This window comes from Myotis lucifugus, unplaced genomic scaffold, assembly GCF_000147115.1.
Source record: "Myotis lucifugus unplaced genomic scaffold, Myoluc2.0 scaffold_1190, whole genome shotgun sequence".
Classification (NCBI taxonomy): domain Eukaryota; kingdom Metazoa; phylum Chordata; class Mammalia; order Chiroptera; family Vespertilionidae; genus Myotis; species Myotis lucifugus.
In genome coordinates, this window is record NW_005872238.1 from 75,711 (window position 1) to 83,558 (window position 7,848).

A 7,848-nucleotide genomic window follows, 5' to 3' on the forward strand; every position below is an offset into this window, starting at 1 on the left:
AATGTGCGTCAGAATCACCAGTCATTGTATCCAGAGTTGCTGATCTAGTAAAACTAGAATAGTGCCTGAGAATTTGAGTTTCTAGTTCCACATGATTCTGATGCTGGTGAGAAAGAGGCTGGAAAGTGGAGAAAAAAACGCATGTTAAGATGTAAGTGAGGCCCTGGCTTGTTTGGCTCAGTGGATAGAGCATTAGCCTGTGGACTAAAGGATCCTGGGTTCGATTCCAGTCAAGGGCATGTGCTGGGGTTGCAGGCTCCATTCCCGGTAGGTGGTGTGCAGGAGGCAGCTGATCAATGATTCTCTCTCATCATTGATGCTTCTATTTCTCTCTCCCTCTACCTCCCTCTCTGAAATCAATAAAAAATATATTTAAAAAAAAAGATGTGAGTGAGGAGATATAGGTGATAATAGGGTTTGTGGGAATGGTAAGTAGGATACAAAAACGAAAACATTTTCCAGAAGAGTAGCCTAAACATGGATTAAAGATCATTTGGTTGTACAGATAAGGGAAAAATAGGACCCATATAACTATAACATTGTTATCTGGGGAAACAAGGTGAATGGTCAATGTGTTAAGTAAGATAAGGGGTCCCAGGAGGAGGTTTGAAGGAAAGATAGAAGTTTTATTTTTGTATGTGCTGTCTGTGGAACGTACACACATCCAAATAGGATTGTCTAGGAGGCCTTTGGAAATATGGATGAAGCTCAGAAATGGCTTCTGGACCAACACATACACTTTTGGTAGCAGTCAGGAAATGGTTGGTCATTAAATTCATGGGAAAAGGTAAAATGGCCCTTAGCAGATATGTGGGACAAGAAGAGGAGAAAATCTCAGGAAATCTAAACTATGCCTGGCTAAGTCAATGTTTGTTTGTTTTTTCTTTAACAGAAGTACTAGACTGGTCGTCATCGAGCTGTACTTGATTAAGTATGGCATTTGCTAATACATTTCCTGATATTATATTGGATAAAAAGAGATACTCTCTTGGACAATGTATGGTGCTAATACCTTGTTTTGTGAATGTAGATAAAGGGTGTTAACACAAGAGCAAAACACTGTGGAGGAGGGTGACTAAGAGTGTATCAGCGGTCTCTCCCCTCAGCTGTATCTTCATTGATAGATTATGTCAGGCCCTGCATAGGTGGTCTCTCTTTATCCTTCTATTTATACTTCTACACTGTCTAATTTCTTGGTTGCTAAACAAATTCAATAGCAACCCACACATATTAAAATCACCTTTTTCGACTCTTTTCCCCAGCTCAGTAATCAGTTGTTCAGTCTTACAAATTATTGCAGATAAGAGTTTTATCAAATATTTTGAATTTGAATGACATGGGTAAGGAGCTATTCAGATTGTTGTATGTGTCGTCTTGTCATCCTCCATTCAATCACTAGGCCAACGCTGAATATTGAGAAATGTTTGTTTTCACAATGTCATTCCGGTTCTGGTATTAATAACGAGAAGTCATGCTGGCTGCTGAAACAAACAATACAGAATCTCAGTGGCTTTACAGGCCCACACACATAGCAGAGAATGAGGAGGTAGAGAGAGAGGGAAAAGGAAACAGATAGCTCTGACCTGGTATCTCTGGGAAGATGGATTTTAGAGGCCTGATGAAAGCTAAAACCTGGATCTAACTGCTATTTGAACTCTGCTGCTGCTTCCGGTTTGAAGAGCTATTGCTGATGCACCACTTACAGGAACCATAAGTCAACCAAGAAGGAGCTAATCTCTGTTTCTTCTGCCCAGTCCCCTTACTGGCACAAGTAGCAGGAAGGCAGCTTCAAATGAGAAATATAATTTAGATTCCCAGCCCCAGCATTAGAGAGAACTCTAGAGGGTGGGTAGGTTTTGAGTTGAGCAACATTAGCTTAGTAAGAGGTGCAATGTTTTCTGACCTATTAACTGTACAAGTATTCTTGCATCTTACCCCAGTCCTGGTAACCGAGAACTAATAGCAACTCATATTATTATACAGAGCATTGTAATTTAAAGATTCATGGTGTCTCAAATGAAATTCCTTGAGTCCAGATCTCTAAATGCTAAGATGATTAGGACTGTGGTCACACTAGGGGGAGGTTGTTGCATTGCTTTTGCCAACACATACATGACCCAACCCTATCTATGCCCAATTAGGGATGGGTTTCATAATGTGGCTCTGATTCTGCCAGGTTATTTCCCCAGTGACAACCATTGGCTTGAAAAACTGAATACATGTGATTAATCATCATCTCATTCAAGGTCTCATCTTATGCTGTTTGACTGAAATCTGCTCATCTCAGAAGTTGGTTTTCTCCAAATGTCCAATTTTCTAGTTCACTCCTGAACAGTAGATTTGCTGAGAAAAGTTAAATTTCCAAAAAATAATTATATTTTCCAACTATTGGCAAAGTTGATACGTTCTGCTTAAACAAGTGTTCCATGTATTTTTTACATTTAAAACAGCTACTTTCAAATAACAATTTTATTAGGTTACATAATTTTGTGGGTTAGGAATTTGGGCAGGGCTCAGATGAGCAGTTTTTCTGCTCCAAGTGTTATCAACCTGAGTTACTCAGTGCTATTTACCTGGAGGCTGAGTTTGTCTAGAGTGTCTAGAGCTTCATGCATATGGCTGCCATCCTCTGGACTGATCTCAGGGGTACTGTCTCTCTGTCAAGGGAGTCATAGGGATTCTTTATATTATCTCTGCAGCAGGATAATGGGGGCATTTCACATGGTGGCTCAGGTCTCAAAGAGATCATGACAGAAACCATCAGTCTTCTTAAAGGCTCAGAAATGACAGACACTTCTTCTATAACCAATGCAAAGGAAATATATTCTCCAAGTTGCCTGTATCTTTCATGGGAGATAATTTTGTAAAGGAGGCATATGGCCACATACATGCAGGCAGAATTAATCAGATTAGCATATGCTGATGAACTGACTAATTAGGCTTTCTTACGCAAGTCAGCATTCTCAGAAACAGAAACCAAACAGAAAGTAGGCTTGGAAGCATGAGGTTCTGCTTTTCTAGTGATTTCACTTCAAACAACTGGAAAAATAAGAAGCATTGCCCATGTGCTCAGGCAGTTTCTCCAACAATGGTCTAAAATTATGTCTTAACTAGAGGCCCGATGCACAAAATTCGTGCAAAGCGGCTGGGTCCTCGTAGCTGTGATGGCTGCCTCTGCCTTGGCCCTCGCAGCCTTGGCTTCGTCTGGAAGGTCATCCAGACTAATTAGCAGACTACACTTTTATTATTATAGATTCAGAGATTGAGAAGTTGAGCACAGCCATACATGAAACTCCGCATGGGAGCAAGCCAGAGGAAAGGCTGTTGAGTTCAGTCCTATGTGTAAATTGTGAGCCTTTCCCCCAATAATACAGAGAGTCTGGGATTTTTTAAAACAATAATATACTCAGGATCCATGGGGGCTACTACATCTTAAGTCTTTTACCTTGTATCTGAAGCATATGCACCACCCATCCTTTAACTTGTAACACCCTTGACTTGTTCCTTGTCTCAGCTCACTAAACCTTCCTGATATACCCCCATCCTTCTTTTAAGAAACTTATTATTATCCTTATTATTACTTTGCTTTAGTAAGAAGTGGAAAAGAAGTCTTCATTATGTAAAATGTGATATATAAATCTATGGGGAGTGCTTCTAAAAGTAGAATGTCTGCCAAATTATCCAGCAACTTTACCAGTGTGTAATTAAGTACTCATTTAAACTATAGTTTTGTATGTGTGAAGGGAGAGTGTGCAACTCAGAAATAGAAGTTGTTGTGGGGTAGATTTTCTCTCTGTATTTTCAAATTATATGTTAGTCTCTGATTTTGACAGCTATGACTTTTAGAGGAACAAAACTTGATTTTCAGTTCTAGTAATATGGTGGCCCAGAGGACCAGAAAGCCCAGCTTGATGCAGAATACCTAAAATGTATAATTTTGTAAAGGAGGCATATGGCCACATACATGCAGGCATATGTCCTAAATTGTCCTAGATAAAATATATTATCTAGCATGAAATAAGACAATCTTGAGAGGCTAGAGATCGAGAATAAAAGCAAATGTAGAACAATACTTAGATTTGATTACAAGATATTCCCTGGAGCATCTGAGTATCTCTGGTGACTGATAGCTAAATATTGAAGGCTGCTTTTGTGGTGGACGGGAGAGAAAACCTGAGATGTGTGCAATGCAGGTGGGTTTGATACAAGACCCCAATACTAAGTTTGCATTTATGAAAGCCAAAACCAATGGTAAAGAAAAAGAATGCAGAGACAGATCAACAAAATAGCTGTGTGTCTCATCCTTGACTTTGAAAGGAAGGTAAAGTAAGAAAAAATATGTAGAAATTCTGTGTATATGTATGTATTTATTCACCCTTACACATACTCAATTACTTTGAGAAATGCTTTTAAAAAGCCTGATCTCGTATAAGTTTAGACAAATTCATATATCTGTGTGATTAAAACTCACTCAAAGACAAACAATTTAGTTTAAGGTGATTCCCCATCGCTTAAATGCCTCTAAGTTAAGAGTAGAGGAATAAAAATATTCTCTGGTGAAACATAATTTAACCCCAGGAATCAAAGATGTTTTACAGATGGTGTTTCAAAAAATGTGAACTCAGTAGCAAAACAAAAAAGAATAAATTCTAAAAATACAAAAAAGCCACTATGAACAGAGATTATGGTGAAAGGAAAAAAACAGAATAAAGCAGTTAGATCAGATACATTAATACAGAAGACAGAAATATTTATTTAAACATACTAGTATTAGTATGACTATTTAAAGATTGCATTATATTATGAAGAAAGAATAAGTAACTATCAAATTAACAAGTGTATTTATAAGACCAGAATAGACCTTCTAACAATTATATATATAGTTGTAATTTTTATATACATAATATTTACATAATTGGGAAATCATTGGACAATTTAAATAGCATAGTAAACACAGTAAAACAGAGAAGTAGAAAAGTGATGATATATCTGATAATGCAGCAGACTACAGATGTATAAAGAGAAGAAAAATATATAAAAAATGCAAAGTGACACTGTTGAATGCAGAATTTCAAACAGAGACAAGTGGAGATCTAAAGAGAAAACCTGAAATGGAAAAAGTTAATATTTGAAAAAAATGAGGATTTTCCAAAATTTATGAGATGAAATCATCAGATTCAGGATGACCAAAGAAACCCCTACATTAAAAATTGGAATAAAATAAAACAGTGAAAATACCTGACCCATATATCATAATTTAAGTATAAAAGACAAAAACAACAGGAACTATAAGTAGCCAGAGAAAAAAATAGATTTTAGAAAAAACAATAAACTGAGACCTGGCTTCTCAAAAACAAAAGGAGGTAGAAATCAGTCTAACAATATCAAAATATGGACAGGAAATAACCCAATCTGGATATATATTTAACCTCAGGTTGGGGATAAAATTATGACATTTTAAAAAACAAAACATGTTTGCTATTTAAAGACTCTCATTGATGAACTATCTAAAAATGTATATCTCAGATAAAAGGATTATTAAGCAAAGAAGATAGTAAATATATGGATAAATGTAAAATTTTACAACAGAAATGCATCATTTTGTGTGAAAAAAATAGGTAAATTTTAAATGTACAAATTTCATAACAGTAAGGAGGGGATTCAGTTACTGGTAACAAATCCAAGATCTAATAATAGACTTGCCTAAATAATAAGTTTTAAGAAACTTATTATTATCCTTATTATTTGTTTTAGTAAGAAGTGGAAAAGAAGTCTTCATTATGTAAAATGTGATATATACATATTTGAGTTCTGATCTCCTTTTGCATTCTTTTTCTTCTATTTCCATTTGCACATTTGCCCATTGAACTGTCTTTAGTTTTCCTAATATTGCCTTCTACTGTGACCTGTCTATTTTTAAATATATTTCTCAGCGTGGATATGGCATTTTTCATATTTGGAATGCCCATTTGATGTCTCAATTCTATGTTGACATTTATTCATGTTATCTATTTTTCCCTAAATTTTCTTTAATATAATGATCATATTTTAAATTGCCCTAGGTATATTATTAGTTCTTTCTATGTCTAGTAATTTTTTTAATATGTTTTTATTGGTTTTTAGAGAGAGAGGAAGGGAGAGGGAGAGATAGAAACATCTATTAGAAATATCAATTGGCTGCCTCTTGTGCGCCCCCTATTGGGGATTAAGCCTACAACCAAGGTATGTGCCCTGACCAGGAATGCGACCTCTTTGTGCATGGTCAGATTCTCAACCAACTGAACCACACAGGCCTGGCAATATCTAGTAATTTTTAATTTAATGACAGACATTGTAATAAGAGAGTCATTGAGGCTGTAGATTGCTGTATTCAATCAATGAAAGTCCTCTTTCCTTTTGTTAGGAAAAGAGTTGGAAAAGATGACAACATTCACCCAATTTAAAGTGAATGCGTCGGGGTGGGTTATAGTTTAAAAAACCCAATCAGTATTTATTTATTTGTTTGTTTGTTTGTTTGCCTAAACTCACAACCAGGGTGAGCCCAACAAGGATTTTGAGAGTCTGGTCAGTTTCAGTTCCTTGAGCTTGGGGGCAAGAGAAGGGCAAACTGTAGGAGACTGTGCTCTATCACTTAGACTTTTCAACTCAGGCTCCAGCCTCTTAATCCTTGTAACATTAACATACAGAACAGTCTTGAGAGAAAACAGAAATTGTGTTTGATGCAGGACTTCTGTCCTGTAGGTCTTTGTTTTCTGAGAAACACAGGTTTTGACTTAAATCTCCAGCTTCCCAAGCAGCCACACACCCGGGAAATATCCCCTGAATAAAAATGACCATGGTCTTTGTTCCCTCAAGTTTCTAATTTGTTTTGTTAGTGCCAATAATTGTTAAATCATTTACATATTTCTGCTACCCCTAGCAGAGCTTACCTGCCTGAGCTAGGCCCTCAACTTGCATTCAGAAACAGAATTACCCGCCCCCCCCCACCCCCGCCGCCCCAAATTTAAAAGTTGTAGATTTTTAACTAGAATCAGAGATATTCTTTCCTCTCCAGAATTTTAATTTCTTTTAGATTTACTTCTAGGTATTTGGCTATTGATATGCCATGTCTAATTATATCTTTTAAATTTATTTCATGATCATTATTAAATATTGAAATATATTAGTATTTATATTTTCATCAAATTGCTAAATTCACTTATTAACTATAACACTATATCTAAAGACTTTTTTATTTTCTATATAAAATTATATTTGCAATTAATGGCAGTCTTCTTTCTTTGTTTCCAAATCACATGTTTTAATTTTTATATTTGCCTCTTTGTACTAACTCAGATGTAGTCCAGTGGTGTACAGACCATTCAAAAGAATGTTTTTGTTGGTCATTTACAGCTACTCTATATAGAATTAAGAAACTACTCTTTTGCCGGAACCGGTTTGGCTCAGTGGATAGAGCGTCGGCCTGCGGACTGAAAGGTCCCAGGTTCGATTCCGGTCGAGGGCATGTACCTGGGTTGCGGGCACATCCCCAGTAGGAGATGTGCAAGAGGCAGCTGATCGATGTCTCTCTCTCATCGATGTTTCTAACTCTCTATCTCTCTCCCTTCCTCTCTGTAAAAAATCAATAAAATATATTTTTTTAAAAAAAGAAACTACTCTTTTATTCTTGGTTTTCAAAGAGGTTTTTTTTCTCATAAATTGCTGATAAATTGTATCAGATACTCTTTTTGTATCTATGAGATGATCATATAGGAGAAGTTGATCTATATTTCTTTTCTTTTCTAATATCCTTGTCAGGTTTTGAGTATCGGGGTTCTGCTGTCCTCATGGAGTCACCTAGGAAGACTT